The 21,312-nt window shown below is 43.4% G+C and overlaps 1 protein-coding gene across 2 annotated transcripts in view; it reads right to left on the bottom strand.

The window, feature by feature from the left end:
- IGDCC4 (immunoglobulin superfamily DCC subclass member 4) overlaps window positions 1–21,312 on the bottom strand; it is an 84,430-nt gene that overhangs the window by 47,843 nt on the left and 15,275 nt on the right. The gene's annotated exons all lie outside the window — the stretch shown is intronic.

Raw genomic sequence — 21,312 nt, 5'->3', positions numbered from 1 at the left:
CCGGAGGCCGGAAATGGCCCATTTTCCGACTTCTGGTGGGCCAAGTAGGTCCATTTTTTGCCCTCCCCAGGCTCCAGAGGCTTTCTAGGAGCCTGGAGAGGGTGAAAACAGCCTCCCCCGGAAGCCCTCTGGAGGCCAAAAACGTCCCGTTTTCCGGCGTGCACGGTGGGCTGTTTTTCTCTCTCCGGAGGCTTCAGGAAAGCCTCCTGAAGCCACCAGAGGGCGAAAAACGGCCTAACATACAAACCGGAAGTTCAGGAACAGACTTCTGGGTTGCCTGTTGAGCCGTTTTTCTCCCTCCGGAGGCTTCAGGAGGCTTCCCTGAAGAGTCCGGAGAGTGAAAAATGCCTGAAAATCAAGGTCAAAATCATCTGGCCAGTGGGCGCATGGGGCTGGGGCTGACAGGGCAAAACCTCACGTGCCCTCAGAAATGGCTCCGCGTGCCACCTATGGCACACGTGCCATAGTTTCGCCATCACAGGTATACGGTCTCCTGCTTGAGCAGGGGGGTTGGATAAGACGCTGAGCTTGTCGATCAGAAAGATCTTCAGTTCAGCAGTTCAAATCCCTGGTAGAAGTCTCCTGCGTGAGCAGGGGGTTGGACTAGATGACCTCCAAGGTCCCTTCCAACTCTGTTACTGTTACCTCCAAAGTCCCTTCCAGCTCTATTCTGATTGATTGATTCTGCTACTCCACTTTCAATCAACCTGTCCCTCCAGCCAGCTGGTTTTTGTTTTACTGTCTCTGTGAGTTTTTTTGTTTTTTTAAATCCGCCGGGGTGAGAAACAGTGTGGCACTTTGCCCATGCTTGAATAGATTTTACAGCGATCCAAGCAAGCAGCCTATTAAAACTTTTGCTACCGACTGCTGATAAACAGGCCATGTTGGGGGGGGGGGGGAGGGGGATGCAGGGAAGAAGGCAGAGAGGGAGTTAGGAGCCAAGAGGAAGCAAATACACTTATGAGCTTGTAATTAACCGCACCAATGCCCAGAATGAACACAAGAGATGTTGAAATGCTTCAAAGAAATGCAAAAGCAGCTGGGGACCAACTCCCCCCCTCACATTATTGGCAAATAAAATGCTTAACTGCTTCATTAATTTAAAGTAGTTTGTTCTTTCAATCCATCCGAGTGCTAATATTTCAAAGCTAAGCATTGCCTGCTGTTTAACCAAACAGCTTCTTCTCACCTACACCAACTCTTTAATTCAAGACCTTTCCTTCCAAGTTTTCCTTCCTTCAATAATGAGGAGGCTAAAATGTACGAAGAATGCTTCCAGGAATTGGGTATGTCTAGTTAGTCTAAAGTAGGGGTGTCCAAACTTGGCAACTTTAAGACTTGTGGACTTCAATTCTGGGAGTTGAAGTCCACAAGTCTTAAAGTTGCCAAGTTTGGACACCCCTGGTCTAAAGTCTAAAGGTACGAGGTGACTCAGAGGCAAAGACGCTGAGCTTGTCAATCAGAAAGGCCGGCAGTTCGGCGGTTCGAATCCCTAGCGCCGCATAACGGAGTGAGCTCCCATTACTTGTCGCAGCTTCTGCCAACCTAGCAGTTAGAAAGTATGTAAAAACGCAAGTAGAAAAATAGGGACCACCTTTGGTGGGAAGGTAACAGCGTTCCATGCCCCTTCTGCATTTAGTCACGCCAGCCACATGACCACGGAGACATCTTCGGACAGCGCTGGCTCTTCGGCTTTGAAACGGAGATGAGCACTGACCCCTAGAGTCGGGAACGCTTATTTCGGTGGTGGTGGGGAGAGAAAATAAGACCCCGTCTTATTTTGGGGGAAACACGGTATTTTGTCATGCTGATGAGGTACATGGAAGAGAAGAAGAAAGAAAAAAGAAGGAAGGAAGGAAGGAAGGAAGGAAGGAAGAAGAAAGAAAGAAAGAAAGAAAGAAAGAAAGAAAGAAAGAAAGAAAGAAAGAAAGAAAGAAAGAAAGAAAGAAAGAAAGAAAGGCGGCCTGCCTGTATTCTACCAACCCAACCCAAGGAATTCTACGCGTTTGGCTTCCTAGAATTCCTGGTCTCCTGTGGTTGTTTAACACAAGGCTGGAGTTATGTATTGGCTTTATTTTTATAACTCTCCCTAAAGAGTCTCTGTCTCTTCGCTCTTTGCCTTATATGCTGATTCCATTTCAGCTGATTTTAGAGATATCCCGAAGGTGCTTTTTTCCCCCAAGAGGCAACCCGTAGGTTAAGTAACCATCCAACCAGCCCCAAAATATTTTCCTCCAACGAGAGAGGGAACTTTCCCAGCCTGATTGCCAAGAATCTTTTAGCTGATGCAATAATTCCAGATCCACCCTTGTACTTTGGACAGGTGTTCTCACCCCAGCCGTCTCATAAAGTCAAATCTCTCTCGCACTCAAGTTTGGCTTCTCATGACATCAATGGACACACCCAGGATAGCTTTCTTGGCAACAAGCCAGCCGGAGGGCTTTCTTTTGTCACCGTCTTCTTCCCATTCATCCTGTATCCCCTGGGATCCCACCCCCCCCAATCCCATGAGGTCTCTTCTCTTAAACTTTCTGAGATTAATGAAGATCCACCAGGTGCAGCTACTAGTTGGAAACGTTGCTCGAAGAGAAATTTTTCAAAAAGGTCTCTTCCTTCTCACTTTCTTTCTTCTGAATAAGTCTAAGCCTGTCTTTTTCACTTCGAATATGCTATCCAATTATTTTCCCAGAAAACATCTGTTGTGCAATGGTAAAGATCCCCCTCACACATAAGTGCCAGCCGTTCCAGACTCTAGTGGGGCGGTGCTCATCTCTGTTTCAAGGCTGAAGAGCCAGCGCTGTCCGAAGATGTCTCCGTGGTCATGTGGCCAGCATGATTAAACACCGAAGGCACATGGGATGCTGTTACCTTCCTGCCAAAGGTGACTCCTATTTTTCTACTTGCATTTTACGTGCTTTCGAACGGCTAGGTCAGAAGAAGCTGGGAGAAGTAACGGGAGCTCACTCCGTTACGCAGCGCTAGGGATTCGAACCTCCGAACTGCCGACCTTTATGATTGACAAGCTCAGCTTAGCCACTGAGCCTCCGCCATCTGCATCTACTGTTCCTAATTTGCAAAAATTCAGCAACAAGTTCCCAATGGTTCAAATCACAACAATCATCCAGAAGACTACAAATGTATGCACATGTATTGGCTCAACTTTTTAGGACGCTGAATAACTCTGAGCCACAATCGGTCCGAGCTATGAAATGGGACTTTATTTTTAATATGTGGAGGGACACAACTCAGCTGCTCTTCGACATTTCTAGTTAACTGACGCTATTCATCGTGTCCTCAATGCTTGTTTTTGTATTGTCCAATTTGTGTTTTACTCTTTAGAAAGATTTTCCTGAGAATCATTTATGCTACAGCATACTAAAAAATTAATTGCAATCCATTAATCTCTCACTCACTCAGCCGCAGGGCACCTCACCTGTAAAATATGTGCATTTAATATACTCGCCTGTCATCACTTTGGTATTGAAATCTCCAAATGATCATTCCTCATTGTTGTTGGAGCATAAAGAAACTAGCAGAATTAATTCCCTTAAACCGCTGCTGCCCAGTTTTTCTCTCCGTCTCAATACGCTGTCATTATTTATTGCAAGATTTATTTGTTCTCCAGAAACTGAAGACACTTAAATGGAGCTCTTCATCTGTACGACAACAACCTTGCAAGGTTAGTATGAGAGAGAGCCCAAGGAGACCTAGCTGTCAGGGTTCCAAGTAACACCCCCAATGAAAGAAGACTCCGAGGCTTGAGTTTCCTCAAAGTTTCATTTTATTAGAGATGTCATATTGGCACATCTGGGAAAACCCGAATCTGAAAGTTTCCAGGTTTCCCCCACCCAAATGAAAGTCCAAGTCCCTGCCCAGCACCCACATGTCCATCCCATGGTCCAATCAGGCACTGTCCCAACTGGAGATGCCTCCCAGTCACACCATCGCAGCTGCAGGGCAAGATGTCCTTGACTCTCTGAGAAAGGAATGTTATTATGACTATATCTATCCCTTACTCCATATAATCCCCCCCCTCCCAGTTTCCCACAGCATTGAAGGTGGCAGGCCTGAAGGCCCAATGCAAAAGATGGCTTCCAGGCCTGTCAGGTTGAATGGTTGAAGCTGGACTTGAACCTGGGATGATACCATTTCTCTACATGGCCTTTGGATAAGAAATTCGCCGTTCCTTAGCTTTTGCTGAGATTTTATGAAAAGCTTCAGGAGTGAAATCTCTCAACTCGGATGTTTATGAACAGGAAAATGGTCCCATTTGTGGACTGAGAGAAGACACGGATTCCAAAGCATCAGAAGACAAGAAATAATGGATGGAAACTAATGAAGGAGAGAAGCAACCTGGAATTAAGGAGAAACTTCCTAACAGTGAGGACAGTTAACGGGTGGAACAGAAGTTGCCTTCAGAAATGGTGGGTGCTCTTATTGCTGGAGACTGGAATGGTATCCGGTCTCCTGCTGGAGCAGGGGGTTGGACTAGAAGGCCTTCAAGGTCCCTTCCAGCTCTATTCCAACTGACACTGGATCTCAGTCCTCATTAGGAAACAACACAGATATAACTGTACAAAAAGGGGGCCTTACCAAAGAGACAATGGGACGCGGTGGCTCAGTGGCTAAGACACTGAGCTTGTCAATCAGAAAGGTTGACAGTTCAGTGGTTCGAATCCCTAACGCCGCGTAATGGAGTGGGCTCCGGTGACTTGTCCCAGCTTCTACCAACCTAGCAGTTCGAAAGCATGTAAAAAGTAGAAAAATAGGGACCACCTTTGGTGGGAAGGTAACAGCGTTCCGTGCGCCTTCGCCGTTTAGTCCAGAAGTGGATTCCGGCAGTCACTACTTCCTGTTCCCTTGTAAGAATGCTGTGCGCACATGCACAGAGCAATAAAACTTGCTCTGCGCACATGCAGAAGCAAAAAACAAGATGGCAGCACCTACAACACCACCAGAAGAACTGGTTCAGGGGCGTGGCAGGCCTGGGTCGCTGCTGGTTCCAGCGACCCAGGCCGCCAAACTACTAACGATTCAGGCGAACCACTCCGAACCGGTAGGAACCCACCACTGGTTTAGTCATGCCGGCCACATGACCATGGAGACGTCTTCGGACAGTGCTGGCTCTTCGGCTTTGAAACAGAGATGAGCACCGCCCCCTAGAGTCGGGAATGACTAGCACATATGTGCGAGGGGAACCTTTACCTTGAAAAAAGAGACAGCTGATAAGAGTAAATAAAACTTTGGTCTTTGGAGTGTAGAGCAGACAAACAAAAGATAACTCCCCTGCAGAACAAAAACCACAATAAAACCCATCCAGAGATTTGTGTCTCCTGAGCTAACACGCAAGAAGTCCCAAACCTCTAAATTTTTTCTTTATTGTCAGAGTACAACATGTGTGTACAATGCGATTGGCTGAGCCTCCCTTGGTGCACCCCTCCAACACAATACAACTCACAGTGAAAGGCAAAAAAAAAAAAAAATCCCTAGCCCAGTGAATCCTGCTACACAAACACACAATCCTATTGCACTATGTGAATTTATTGCCTGTCGTGCCAGCTGTGCAAGTCAGTCATACTATGTTGTTGTAGAGTTATTTTCCATTCGGGAGTCTGACAGTTAAAAACTGTTCTTCAGCCTGTTTGTGTGGCTGCCTATGCTCCATTCCATTCCATTCTCTACTCCGTTCTCTATTCCATTCTCTATTCCATTCTCTACTCCACTCTCTACTCCATTCTCTACTCCATTCTCTACTCCACTCTCTGCTCCAATCTCTACTCTATTCTGTACTCCACTCTCTGCTCCAATCTCTACTCTATTCTCTACTCCATTCTCTACTCCACTCTCTGCTCCAATCTCTACTCTATTCTCTACTCCATTCTCTACTCCACTCTCTGCTCCAATCTCTACTCTATTCTCTACTCCATTCTCTACTCCACTCTCTGCTCCAATCTCTACTCCACTTTCTACTCAATTCTCTACTCCACTCTCTACTCCACTCTCTACTCCACTCTCTACTCCATTCTCTAGTCCACTCTCTAGTCCACTCTCTACTCCATTCTCTGCTCCACTCTCTGCTCCACTCTCTGCTCCACTCTCTGCTCCACTCTCTACTCCACTCTCTACTCCAATCTCTACTCTATTCTCTACTCCACTCTCTACTTCATTCTCTACTCCACTCTCTGCTCCAATCTCTACTCTATTCTCTACTCCATTCTCTATTTCAGTGGTGGCGAACCTGTAGCACATGTGCCAGAGGTGGCACTCAGAGTCCTGAGGGCAGACATGCCATCACCCCAGCCCAGCTCCATCGCATTTCTCCCACAGAGGGGAGAGGGGAAGGGAGGGAAATAGAGAAAGAGAGAAGAAGAGGGAGAGGGGGAGGGAGGGAGGGAAAGAGGGAAAGAGGGGGAAAGAGAGAGAGAGAGAAAGAGAAATGATATTACGAAAGTGTTTCTTTTTTATTGTTGCTAGACGTAATATTCAAAAGCAGGGAAAAAAATGAAGGGGCATAAAAGTGCATTTATCACATTTTTCTTAGAACAATTATCTGAACTCTGCCGTGTTTATCGTTATTTTTAGCTAGTAAAATCTCAAGATTAATCTTAAATTGCTGTGTTGGCACTTTGCGATAAATAAGTGGGTTTTGGGCTGCAGTTTGGGCACTCAGTCTATAAAAGGTTTGCCATCACAGCTCTATTCTATTTTCTATCCTATCCTATCCTATCCTATCCTATCCTATCCTATCCTATCCTATCCTATCCTATCCTATCCTATCCTATCCTGTTTCAAGACGGTAGCTGTGTTTTTTCTCCTAATCCATTTGCACCATTGGTTGGGGTAAACCACTTTGCCCCAGCAGACAGTCTGATGCGGTGTACGAGAATATCCAGCTTGAACTGGTGTCCAAAACCTTTAAGGCTTTAATAGATATTTTTCATTAACAGCCTACAAAAGGCAACCTGCTTGCCAAGATGTTAAAACTTGCTCTGTCCTCTGAAGGGTGTTATAAAAATAAAGCAAATGAGCTATAGCTCTTTGTCAATATACAATGTGGTAGCCCTGGGAAAGAAATCTTTTTTTAAAATTGCATTTGGATTTGTCAGCATCCAGAGCTTTTAAAAATTTAAGGTTTTAGTGGAGATATTTTGCTTTTTATTGATATTTATATCAGATTTTCTTAGGGACACGGTGGCTCGGTGGCTCAGTGCTTAGCCAATGAGCTTGTCAATAAGAAAGGTCGTCAGTTCGGCGGTTCGAATCCCTAGCGACATGTAACGGAGTGAGCTCCTGTGACTTGTCCCAGCTTCTGCCAACTGAGCAATTCGAAAGCACGTTAAAAAATGCAAGTAGAAAAATAGGAACCACCTTTGGTGGGAAGGGAACAGCATTCCGTGCACTTTCGATGTTTAGTCATGCCGGCCATATGTACACGGAGACATCTTTCGACAGCACTGGCTCTTCGGCTTTGAAAGAGAGATAAGCACTGCCCCCTAGAGTCAGGAACGACTAACACATATGTGCGAGGGGAACATTTACCTTTATCAGGTTTTTATCTTTGTAAACTGTACAAAGTCACTGAGAATGAGTTGGGCAGCCTTATAAATTTTCTTAAATAAGTAAACAAATGATTGTTCAGAGACATTGGCACCCTGTGGTCTGTGTCTCTTGGACGATACCATCCTGTGCCCATGGTGTGATTGTGGGTTCGTCTGGAGGTCTACGCCCGCAGTCCCATGTGAGACAAAGCTCTGGAGCTGTTTCTATGTTTCCTGAACAGCTGCCCGCCACGGCAGACAAAAAAACATCTTTGGAAAGAGAGGGGAGTTTCAAACGCCGTTTGTAATCCAACATGATGAATGTCCTAGGGCAGAACAGCAGGAGGAGAAAAATAAAACAAAAATAAAACAAGAGTCTAGAGCCAAGGGGGAGGGAGTCAGATGCTGGAAAAAAAAACTCTTTTGAAAAAGGGCACAGCCAATGCCCCATCGCTTGGCACCAGCAGTGACCATCTGGCCTTAGAATGCTGGGCTCGTTCTGAAAACGGGAACTGCCCATGTGCCAGTTTGGCATCGCTTCTGTTTCGGCCAACAAGCTTTAACAGAGTGTTTTACTTATGTTTGTGGTGTTTAAGGGGGAAAACAACTTTCCTCCCCAAAAGAGAGAAGTGCAAAAATAGCACTTCATCTCCTCTAATCATCAGTTTTGACCATCACCCTATAAAAAAGATGTGGAGACTCTAGAAAGAGTGCAGAGAAGAGCAACCAGGATGATTAGGGGACTGGAAGCTAAAACATATGAACAACAGTTGCTGGAACTGGGTAGGTCTAGTTTAATGACAAGAAGGACTAGGGGAGACATGATAGCAGTCTTCCAATATCTCAGGAGTTGCCACAAAGAAGAGGGAGTCAAGCTATTCTCCAAAGCATCTGAAAGCAGGACAAGAAGCAATGGGTGGTAACTAATCAAGGAGAGAAGCAACCTAGAACCAAGGAGAAATTTCCTGACAGGGAGAACAATTAATCCATGGGACAACTTGCCTTCAGAAGTTGTGAAGGCTCCATTACTGGAAGTTTTAAAGAAGAGATTGAACAATAATTAGTCTGAAACGGTATAGGATCTCTTGCTTGAGCAGGTGGTTGGACTAGAAGACCTCCAAACCCTGTTGTTCTGTTATCTAACAACACATGAGCTAAGCAATCGGCTTTCTCCTTCCCTCCTTAGTAGTATTTTGCAAAGTAAACAGAAGCGGAGGAACATCTTAACAGACCCATCCCATTATAAAATCAAAATTGTCCTGATGGTGATTATGATGGTTATGATGAAGATGGAGCACTGATGAGGTTACCTATTTGGGTAGTGAAATATCTTCAAGCAAACCACCAAGCTCAGAGAGCACCAAGGACTCCACATGATTGAAAATACAACCCACTGAATTCACACCTATTTGTTCCCTGGAAAGGCCAAAGGTCACGTTGGAAGGTCTAATAATTCCAGGTCATCACATATTTCCCACTGAGCAAGGAGAGTAATGAGCCAAATCCTGATTAATCTGCGATTTTAGAAAGAAACCAGCTGAGCTGCTGGGACAAATAATCCATTGGCTCACACAACTGAGCTTACTCGGTTGTTGGTCTTCTAAAATAACTGCCTCCCCAGCTCCTGTTACAAAACAGAGCCAATGTATTTCCTTTCCTTCCCTCTCTGAGCTAATAAGCAAGGCTCACGATACCAAATTCATCCTTGTTGGTGGAATATTGACACTCTCTACCTACAAAGCAACCAGTAACTTTCTGGCTTCAAGAGACTTGACGGTATTGGTCTGAAGTCCCAAATAAGATAAGGGAGGCAGCAATATATCGTATTTTTCTGAATATAAGACACACCTTCCTCCCCCCTAAAAGTGGGTGAAAATTTAGGTGTGGCTTTTAGACTGAATATAGGCGGTTTTGGCCTTCTAAAACCTCCATGTAATAATAATAATAATAATAATAATAATAATAATAATAATAATAATAATAATAATAATAATACTTTAATTTATAGACCGCACCCTTTCCTAAACAGGACTCGGGGCGGTGTACAGTCATATTAAAAACAATGTGGATACAAAAATATAGATATACATAGATACATAAATAGACGGAGGAGGTAGGATATGCACTGTACAATAATAAATTAAAATTCGAATAAAAATTAAAAATTACCCTTAAAAACTACCCAAAATAAGATGTTTGCCAGGAGGTTGAAAGTGGGACTATAAGTCAGCTAGGCCAGCTAGTTGGAACAGGTGGGTCTTAAGTTTCTGTCGGAAGGAGCGGAGGTCGGTAGTAGTTCTAATATCGGGGGGGAGGTCATTCCAGAGGGTTGGGCCCATCACAGAGAAGGCTCTACTCCTGGGCGCCGCCCGTTGACATTGCTTATTGGACGGCACCAGGAGGAGTCCCTCCCTGTGGGAGCGGATTGGTCGCAGGGATGTATGAGGTGAGATGCGATCCCGCAGGTAACTAGGTCCCGTGCCATGGAGCGCTTTGAAGATAGTAACCAACACCTTGAAACGCACCCGAAAAACCACAGGCAACCAGTGCAGCTCGCGCAGGAGTGGTGTTATATGGGAGTATGGGAGTATCTGGTCCTCAATGTGAAACGTTTTCGCCCTCCCAGGCCCCCAGAAGCACTCTGCAGTGCTCTGCATGGCCCGTTTTTGCCCAAAACAGACCCATTTTTGGCCTGCAGAGTGCTTCTGAGGGCTGGGGAGAGCAAAAACATGGAAGCCCAAACTATTTTTTTTTCTTGTTTTCCTCCTGTAAATGTAGGTGTGTCTTATAGTCCGAAAAATACGGTATTATGGAAGCTTGCCTTAACCCTCACGAATATTTCACAAACCCGGAAAATGAGTTGACACATTAATCATGGTAAATATGTTTTGCAAACTCGGCCAAGGTGCCACCTATATTTTCTCTGGAGCTCGGGCCACTCCCTTGGTATTTAAATGTGCCAAGATGCTCTTGGTGCCTATCTGATATTATATACATGGTACCCCATCTCAAAAAGTTAAAACAGGGTTGACCCACAGTAGAATCTGGATTGGGGACCACCAAACTTGGAGGATAGGCTGGATTGGGAAATGGAAAATAAAGAAATAAAGGACGAAACTCTGTTTATTATTACCGGGGTGGGCTGCTGGGGGTTTGCAGGGGTTCAGGTGAACCTCTAGCTAGGATTCTGTGCAGTTCAGAGAACCCCCCAAATCCCACTCCTGGCTGGCCCTGCCCACCCCACCTCTCCCGGGAGTTCCACGCAGCCTATTTTGCATGCAGGTAAGTGCAGGGTGCATGAAAAAAATGGGCCTACCGAAAGTTTGGGAAGGCTAGAAATGGAGCCTGGGAAGGCTGTTTTCTCCCTCCTGGAGGCTCAAGGAAAGCCTCCGGAGCATGGGGAGGGCAAAAACATCCCCCCTGACATGGTGCAGGAGGCTGACTAGGCCATGCCCACCCAGCAACCGGGCAGAGAACCCCTTGCTAAAAAGTTTGACGCCCACCCCTGAATATAGAAGTGTCCATGGAAGCTACAGGAGTCAAGCTCGAGTCCTTTTTACAGCCATCCAAGCAGGGGTGAAACCCAGCAGATTCTGACAGGTTCTGGAGAACTGGTAGCAGAAATTTTGAGTAGTTTGGAGAACCAGTAGCAGAAATTTTGAATAGTTCAGAGAACCGGTAGCAGAAATTTTGAATAGTTCAGAGAACCGGTAGCAGAAATTTTGAATAGTTCAGAGAACGGGTAGCGGAAATTTTGAGTAGTTTGGAGAACGGGTAGCGGAAATTTTGAATAGTTCAGAGAACCGGTAGCAGAAATTTTGAATAGTTCAGAGAACGGGTAGCGGAAATTTTGAGTAGTTTGGAGAACGGGTAGCGGAAATTTTGAATAGTTCAGAGAACGGGTAGCGGAAATTTTGAGTAGTTTGGAGAACGGGTAGCAGAAATTTTGAATAGTTCAGAGAACGGGTAGCGGAAATTTTGAGTAGTTTGGAGAACGGGTAGCAGAAATTTTGAATAGTTCAGAGAACGGGTAGCGGAAATTTTGAGTAGTTTGGAGAACGGGTAGCAGAAATTTTGAATAGTTCAGAGAACCGGTAGCAGAAATTTTGAATAGTTCAGAGAACGGGTAGCGGAAATTTTGAGTAGTTTGGAGAACGGGTAGCGGAAATTTTGAATAGTTCAGAGAACCGGTAGCAGAAATTTTGAATAGTTCAGAGAACGGATAGCGGAAATTTTGAGTAGCTTGGAGAACGGGTAGCGGAAATTTTGAATAGTTCAGAGAACCGGTAGCAGAAATTTTGAATAGTTCAGAGAACCGGTAGCAGAAATTTTGAATAGTTCAGAGAACCGGTAGCAGAAATTTTGAATAGTTCAGAGAACCGGTAGCAGAAATTTTGAATAGTTCAGAGAACGGATAGCGGAAATTTTGAGTAGTTTGGAGAACGGGTAGCGGAAATTTTGAATAGTTCAGAGAACCGGTAGCAGAAATTTTGAATAGTTCAGAGAACCGGTAGCAGAAATTTTGAATAGTTCAGAGAACCGGTAGCAGAAATTTTGAATAGTTCAGAGAACGGGTAGCGGAAATTTTGAGTAGTTTGGAGAACGGGTAGCGGAAATTTTGAATAGTTCAGAGAACCGGTAGCAGAAATTTTGAATAGTTCAGAGAACGGGTAGCGGAAATTTTGAGTAGTTTGGAGAACGGGTAGCGGAAATTTTGAATAGTTCAGAGAACGGGTAGCGGAAATTTTGAGTAGTTTGGAGAACGGGTAGCAGAAATTTTGAATAGTTCAGAGAACGGGTAGCGGAAATTTTGAGTAGTTTGGAGAACGGGTAGCAGAAATTTTGAATAGTTCAGAGAACCGGTAGCAGAAATTTTGAATAGTTCAGAGAACCGGTAGCAGAAATTTTGAATAGTTCAGAGAATGGGTAGCGGAAATTTTGAATAGTTCAGAGAACGGGTAGCGGAAATTTTGAGTAGTTTGGAGAACGGGTAGCAGAAATTTTGAATAGTTCAGAGAACGGGTAGCGGAAATTTTGAGTAGTTTGGAGAACGGGTAGCGGAAATTTTGAATAGTTCAGAGAACCGGTAGCAGAAATTTTGAATAGTTCAGAGAACCGGTAGCAGAAATTTTGAATAGTTCAGAGAATGGGTAGCGGAAATTTTGAATAGTTCAGAGAACCGGTAGCAGAAATTTTGAATAGTTCAGAGAACCGGTAGCAGAAATTTTGAATAGTTCAGAGAATGGGTAGCGGAAATTTTGAATAGTTCAGAGAACGGGTAGCGGAAATTTTGAGTAGTTTGGAGAACGGGTAGCAGAAATTTTGAATAGTTCAGAGAACGGGTAGCGGAAATTTTGAGTAGTTTGGAGAACGGGTAGCGGAAATTTTGAATAGTTCAGAGAACCGGTAGCAGAAATTTTGAATAGTTCAGAGAACCGGTAGCAGAAATTTTGAATAGTTCAGAGAATGGGTAGCGGAAATTTTGAATAGTTCAGAGAACCGGTAGCAGAAATTTTGAATAGTTCAGAGAACCGGTAGCAGAAATTTTGAATAGTTCAGAGAATGGGTAGCGGAAATTTTGAATAGTTCAGAGAACGGGTAGCGGAAATTTTGAGTAGTTTGGAGAACGGGTAGCAGAAATTTTGAATAGTTCAGAGAACGGGTAGCGGAAATTTTGAGTAGTTTGGAGAACGGGTAGCGGAAATTTTGAATAGTTCAGAGAACGGGTAGCGGAAATTTTGAATAGTTCAGAGAACCGGTAGCAGAAATTTTGAATAGTTCAGAGAACCGGTAGCAGAAATTTTGAATAGTTCAGAGAACGGGTAGCGGAAATTTTGAATAGTTCAGAGAACCGGTAGCAGAAATTTTGAATAGTTCAGAGAACCGGTAGCAGAAATTTTGAGTAGTTTGGAGAACTGGTAGCAGAAATTTTGAGTAGTTTGGAGAACGGGTAGCGGAAATTTTGAGTAGTTTGGAGAACGGGTAGCGGAAATTTTGAATAGTTCAGAGAACCGGTAGCAGAAATTTTGAATAGTTCAGAGAACCGGTAGCAGAAATTTTGAATAGTTCAGAGAATGGGTAGCGGAAATTTTGAATAGTTCAGAGAACCGGTAGCAGAAATTCTGAGTAGTTTGGAGAACTGGTAGCAGAAATTTTGAGTAGTTTGGAGAACGGGTAGCGGAAATTTTGAGTAGTTTGGAGAACGGGTAGCGGAAATTTTGAATAGTTCAGAGAACCGGTAGCAGAAATTTTGAATAGTTCAGAGAACCGGTAGCAGAAATTTTGAATAGTTCAGAGAACCGGTAGCAGAAATTTTGAATAGTTCAGAGAATGGGTAGCGGAAATTTTGAATAGTTCAGAGAACCGGTAGCAGAAATTTTGAATAGTTCAGAGAACCGGTAGCAGAAATTTTGAATAGTTCAGAGAATGGGTAGCGGAAATTTTGAATAGTTCAGAGAACGGGTAGCGGAAATTTTGAGTAGTTTGGAGAACGGGTAGCGGAAATTTTGAATAGTTCAGAGAACCGGTAGCAGAAATTTTGAATAGTTCAGAGAATGGGTAGCGGAAATTTTGAATAGTTCAGAGAATGGGTAGCGGAAATTTTGAATAGTTCAGAGAACCGGTAGCAGAAATTTTGAATAGTTCAGAGAATGGGTAGCAGAAATTTTGAATAGTTCAGAGAACGGGTAGCGGAAATTTTGAGTAGTTTGGAGAACGGGTAGCGGAAATTTTGAATAGTTCAGAGAACCGGTAGCAGAAATTTTGAATAGTTCAGAGAATGGGTAGCGGAAATTTTGAATAGTTCAGAGAATGGGTAGCGGAAATTTTGAATAGTTCAGAGAACCGGTAGCAGAAATTTTGAATAGTTCAGAGAATGGGTAGCAGAAATTTTGAATAGTTCAGAGAACGGGTAGCGGAAATTTTGAGTAGTTTGGAGAACGGGTAGCGGAAATTTTGAATAGTTCAGAGAACCGGTAGCAGAAATTTTGAATAGTTCAGAGAATGGGTAGCGGAAATTTTGAGTAGTTTGGAGAACCGGCAAATTCCACCTCTGGCTGGCCCCAGAGTGGGGCTGGAATGGGGATTTTGCAGTATCCTTCCCCTGCCATGCTCACCAAGCCACGCCCACCAAGCCACACCAAGCCACGCCCACAGAACTGGTAGTGAAAAAAATTGAATTTCAATTGCCCAAACATCCTATACCTTTTCAACAATTCTGTGGGATCTTAGATCTCAGCCAGGCAAGGTAGATCAGACGTTAAAACCAATGCGATGGAATGCAGTGTTTATTTTCATGGTAAAGCTACAGTAACAAAATCTTGCAAATCTGAATTTACCACCCCCTCCCTCTCTCTAGCTCCGTGTAAATTTGGGAGATGCCTAAGACGCTTTCTTGAGTTACTTTCTTGGCCAGGACCCAAGTCCTGTTTCTTTTGTTTTGACAGCCACTTTCCTTCCTTCCGAGACATTTCCTCTGCAACTACTCACAGACCCCAAAGATAGCATATGAATTTTGAAATCCCACCACCGCACTGTTTGGTAACTTGCCTACCAGAAAAACATAGAAAGCCAAGCGAAGGTAGTTGGACAGCTCCCTCCAGCTCCTAAGAGCTGCGACTGAAAAACTAATTCCCAAATAACTTTCTATGACCTCACAGCAGCTCAGCCAATCAGGGGAAGGAGCATTTTAATCTGTTGTGACCCGCCAGCGGCCAGTGGAGCTGGCAGCAGATTCGGACAGTGAGGAGGTTGGGGAGGAAGATGGGCCAGTCCTGGAGTCTGGGGAAGGCTCTGATGAGGGCTCTGTGTCGGAGGCAGAGAGAGGTCCAAAGCCCTATGCCAGTTATCAGTTGCCTTCAGAGTCAGACATCTGTGAGGCAGACGAACAGCTGGAGCCTGTTCCCAGTGTGTGCATGCACAGAATTGCCAGACAAAGGGAACAGCTAAAGAACCGGGGTTGACTAGGGAGTAAGGCCACAGGTGGACGATGAATGGCCCCTCACAGAGGAAATAAAAGAGGAGCAAAGGGGAGTGGAGCTTGCAGGAGACAATTAGTTCACTTAATTGGTTCCTGACTCTCCGAGACTCCTTGCCAAGTTTTGCAGATATTGGCCTGTCAGCTCTCCAAGCCAGATAAGGTCTGTGACTGTAAATCCTCCCTTGAAAGACTTTGCTGGATGTGAATGAGCAGAATTCACAGGAAATTAATAAAAGGGTTTTTTGTCAGGACAAGGAGTTTGCTTCATGCTCTTGGGAAGCCTCAGCCGGAACATAATCTATCTTAGTAGGTATGAAGCACAGTCAGCATGAGGTCTTATCAAAACATGAAAAATGTCATGGCGTATTCCAATTTTCAGGCCAGGAATCCTTGTCACTGCTCTCCCAGACAAGATTTGGGCAGTGCTCTGAATTCATTAGACTTTCACAGTACAAAGCGATTATGATAATCAACCTTAAGTTTATTAGCTGCCTTACTCACTGGTCCATAATCAATCCCATTTTCCAAAGTTAGGTATTATCAGCCTTGCTCTGATAATCCAAATCTCCCACCCGCTTCCTCAGTAATTTCTTTGAGCAAAAACACATTCTTCCTAAGTATCCTATTTGTACAACTGTGGTCACGCCTTAAAGGATATCACTATGACATTTCCTGAACTGCCAGTTGGTTGAGATATTGGGGTCTTTTTTTTCTCATTGCGTAGTTCTTCAATCCATTTTTGTCAAAATTCTTAGATTTATTGATGGTTGGGTGTCTGGAGCTGTGTTCCTCCAGCTTAGCTACTTTCACGTGTGGATTTCAACTCCCAGAATTCCCCTACACAGCCTTTGAGACAGGTAGGTAGGAAGGTAGGTAGATAGATAGATGATAGATAGATAGATAGATAGATAGATAGATAGATAGATAGGGAGGGAGGGAGGGGTGGGTGGGTGGGTAGGGAGGGAGGGAGGTAGGTAGGTAGAAATAGAGATAGGTAGGTAGGTAGGTAGATAGATAGATGAGATAGATGATGGATGGATAAATGGATAGATGGACGGACAGACAATAGAAAGATAGATAGAAAGATATAGGGATGGATAGATATAGGGATGGATGGATGGAGGGACAGACGGGCAGGCAGGCAGACAGACAGACAGACAGACAGACAGATAGATAGATATAGGGATGGATAGATAGATAGATAATAGATATAGGGATTGATGGAGGGAGGGAGGGAGGGAGGGGTGGATAGATAGATGATAGATAGATAGATAGATAGATAGATAGATAGATAGATAGATAGAGTGAGTAATGGGTTCCTACCACTGTAGTGGTTTGGTGACCTGAGTTATGCCCCCAAACTGGTTCTCCCAGCAGTGCCATAGGCGCCACAATCTTGTTTTCTATGCATGCATAGAAGCATTTTTATAGTACTGCGCATGTGTGTGCAGCGCACATCAAGCCTGTGCGTGTGCTGTGTGGCCACAAGAGAACCGGCAGTAGTGGCTGCTGGAACCCACCCTTGGATAGATAGATAGATTGCTAGGTCGATAGATGTAGACATAGGCATAGAGATGTAGACAGTGGTGGGTTCCAACCGGTTCGGCCCGGTTCAGCCAAAGCGGTAGTGGTTCAGCGGCTTGGCTCGCTGGAACTGTCCACAACCCAGGCCTGCCATGCCCCCAAACTGGTTCTCCTATGGTGGCGCCATGTTGATTTTCGGTTCTGTGCATGCGCAGAACAATTATCATTGCAAATGTTTAATCCCCCCCTTTTAAACGTTTTGCGCATACGCAGGCCTATTTACAGTATGTGCAAACGTGCATGTGCACAGAGCACGCATCTGGCATGTATGCGTGCAAGTGATGCGAGCACGCACAAAATTTTTGCCCACCTCGAACTGGCAGTAATGCTAGCAGCAACCCACCCCCGGGTGTAGATATTGATATATACTTATATTTGTTTGTTTGTTTGTTTGATTATTATTATTCCTTCCTTCCTTCCTCCCTTGCTTTATTTATTATTTACAAAATTTATTTATTTATTCCTTCCTTCCTTCCTTCCTTCCTTCCTTCCTTCCTTCCTTCCTATTTATTATTTCCAAAAGCACCTTCCCCAGAGAGGGCACAGCTATCTCTAAATACAAGTAAACGATCCACTAAGCCAGCTAATGGCGTCGTTGGTTACACCAATTATTAGCACTGAAAAGGCAAAAAAAAAACAACAACCCCGAAGCTTACGTGATCTCTCTCAGCCGAGGAGGAAAAACACGAACATCTGCAGAACTCTCAAATGCACACCTGTTGCCACAGGAACATACAGAAAGGTGATCTGGACCCCTCTGGGCTCAATAACAGAGGAAAGGAGAAAATAGCAATAGCACTTAGACTTATATACCACTTCATAGTGCTTTTAAAGCCCTCTCTAAGCGGTTTACAGAGTCAGCCTCTTGCCCCCAACAATCTGGGTCCTCATTTGACCCACTTCGGAAGGATGGAAGGATGAGTCGACCTTGAGCCTGGTGAGGTTTGAACTCCTGACTGTGGACAGAGTTAGCCTGCAATATTGCATTCTAACCACTGCACCACTGAGGAAGGGAGGGAGGGAGGAAGAAGGGAGGGAGGGAGCGAAAAGGGACAAAAAAAATCACATAAAGTTAACTATCAAGGGTCCCATGAATTTAATTCTAGAACCCAGAAAATTTTCCATCTATGATTCCAACACACAAAATTAACTTACTGCCCAAACAACAATAATCTGGTTAAATTGTTCACTTTTTCCTTCTGTGATGTAAATAGAGTTAGAAAACTTTGGGAAGGAGGCCAACAGCAAATTACTTTGCAGTTAGATCCTCAGTCCTCTCTTAATTATATAAGCGAAGGGTGTTTGCAGCAACACCATAGAAGCCTGTTTCCAGTTTGACAACTCTTCTGTATCTTATTGTAAGATATAGGCCTCTTGGCCACGAGGATCTAACTTAAACCAATGAAACGAACTAATTTCTCATTCCGCAATATGGCTTTTATTTCTCAAAATCCATGGAAGGGCACAACTTTTGGAAGGCAGAGCAGGACAGCTGGTCTCCGAGAGCCAAGCTGGTCTCTGTTCTCCAAATTGCAGGTGGGACCAGTCAACATCCTAAATTTGAATTGAATTTACATTTTAATCTGGTTTAATATAGCTAACGCGGTTATTCTCCCTAGTCCCTCTGTCACACTGAAAGTTATTTGGAGTCATGTTTGTCTTCCTTTTCAAAAGCAAACTTATCTCTAGGTGCTTGGCTGCAAATTCCAACCATGAGTTACAAGTTATTTGACGATCTTCCCTGTTTGGTTTAGTTTATTATCATTGAACATCATACAACAAAACTAAATGCCATCTCTAGTGTACATTATAACTATAAAAATAAAGACACAAAGACACATCCTTCACATGCTATATAATAGAAATTGCAAAAGTTATCTCTAGGTGCTTGGCTGCAAATTCTAACCATGAGTTACAAGTTGTTTGAAGCATCTTCCTTGTTTAGTTTAGTTTAGTTTAGTTTATTATCATTGAACATCGTACAACAAAATTAAACGCTATCTTCAGTGTACATTATAACTATAAAAATAAAGACACAAATGCACATCCTTCACATGCTATATAATAGAAATTGAAAACCCAATATTGCATTAATGTTGCACTACATCGTAGAATTCAATACAGTTACTGCTCAGGGCAGAGGAGGGTTCTCCTGGTTCGGCCCGGATAAGGTGAACCGGTAGTAACGGTGGGAGGCTTTGCCCACCCGCCTGCGCACGAGCGAACCAGTAATACAAAAAGTGGAAACCCACCAGTGGCTCTGGGATAGAAGCTGTTTTTCAGCCTATTTGTCCTTGTTTTCATTGTCCTGTACCGTCTGCCAGATGGTAATAGTTCAAAAAAAGGGGTGCCCAGGATGAGATGGATCTTTAAGGATGTTTTGAACTTTCTTAACACAGCGGGAGGTATAAAGCTCTTCCAAAGTGGGGAGAGGGCAACCAAAGATCCTCTGGGCAATGACGTTGACCCTCTGGAGTGCTGTCCTATCTGCAAACCATATTGGCAAATCATACACAGGTGCAGTAAGTTAAAATACTCTCTATGGTGCTGCAGTAAAGGTCACCAGCAGTTTTTAATTCGTTTTCATTCAGTTTTCCCCCCTTCTCTTCCAGGTTTTTTTTTTTTTTTTTTTTTGTAACTTGGTGGGCTTATCGTTTTTTAAAAACATTCTTGGGAGTCGGTGTACAAATAAATCATCTTTCTCTCCCTCCTCCTCCTCCTCCTCCTCCTCCTCCTCCTCCTCCTCCTCCTCCTCCTCCGCCTCCTCCTCCTTTTATCCACCATCTGCTCCAAGCCACAGGGATTCCCACTATCCTCCTTCCCACATCACTCCAAACTTTTTTTCAAAAAAATTCAAAAAAAAAAATCTTAAATCCAGAGTGTTTGGAATAGAATTTCCTGTGGTCCCCCCCCCCCACTAAAGGCATATTGTATGAAGAGCTGATAATGAGAAATATTATAACATCCCCTTCTCCAGCAGAGGCAGGAGGTCTAGACAGTTGCTGCTGGCTTTTAATTCTTTGGGGGGTAAAGAAAGAAAGAAACAGATGCTCAAAATCCCCCCCCTAAAAAACCAGCATCCCTCAAATCAAGAAAGGAAATCTACAAAAGCAGACCGCTGCGAGAAATTGTGTTAGCCAAAAACAATTTAATTGGAATAATTAAGCTTAAAAGGCAGGAGATCTGCCTTTTAGAGAGCCTCTTTACAGAGCTAACAGCCCACATGTCCACACCCCTTGGCAAAATCATACGTTTGCATTTATGCAATTATTTCTTCGTTGTAAAGAGGCACCGAGCTAGATGGAGAACTTGCACAAAGCAAGTTAAAAAGGTAAACTTTAGGTTGACTCGGAATGAGTGTCGGTAACTTTGTGTAGCTCCTTCAAGAATCCAAGATTCTACATCTACCCCAACGAGAATAGCAAGAATGTTCAAGAACAAATCCTAAAAGTGTTGGAAATGTCATCAGACACAGGGCTCATATTACCATATGTGGTGGACTTGCACAGAAGCTAAAAGATATCGGACTAAAATCCACACGTGATTGGAGAAAACGACACAAAAACACATAGACTTTAAACCAGAGATTTTTTTTATTATTGGGAATTATACCAGCAATATACAATATAGATTTGAAATATCTGATTGTAAATGTTTTAACAGCAGCTAGAATTGTATTTGCAAAAAATTGGAAGAATGAGAAAATACCAATGCAGGAGAAAGTTATTCGAAAAATAATGGAATGTGCTGAAATGAGTAAACTGACACTTGAAATTAGAGAACAAGAAGATGGACAATTTTACAAGGTATGGGATTTATTTTATCAAAGGTTAGATAAAAAAATATGGTAAAGAAAAATGTTGGAGAACTTCTTATATATTTAAGAACAATAGAATGATATATGTGATACCACAAAGGTTTAGTATTGTTAAATAGACTAACATGAGGCAATGTAATGATGTGGTATGTATGATTTTAATATCGAGAATATTTTGTTTAAAATGATGGAATAACAATTGGAGCTGAACAATTGATGTATAATGATGCTATATGTATGAATACAATACCTAGAATATTTTGTTTAAAATGAAGGAAGAACAATTACAGTGGAATAATAGATATACAACGATAATAATGTATTTATGTTTACCTAATGGACAATTTGTGATGTGATATATAATTGTAAGTGGTGATAATGGAAAGAATGCACAA

This window comes from Natrix helvetica (genome assembly GCF_964273705.1).
Source record: "Natrix helvetica genome assembly, chromosome: 12".
NCBI classification, from domain to species: Eukaryota; Metazoa; Chordata; class Lepidosauria; order Squamata; family Natricidae; genus Natrix; species Natrix helvetica.
The sequence above is the reverse complement of the archived record's forward strand: the minus strand, read 5'-3'. Positions and strand labels throughout refer to the sequence as shown.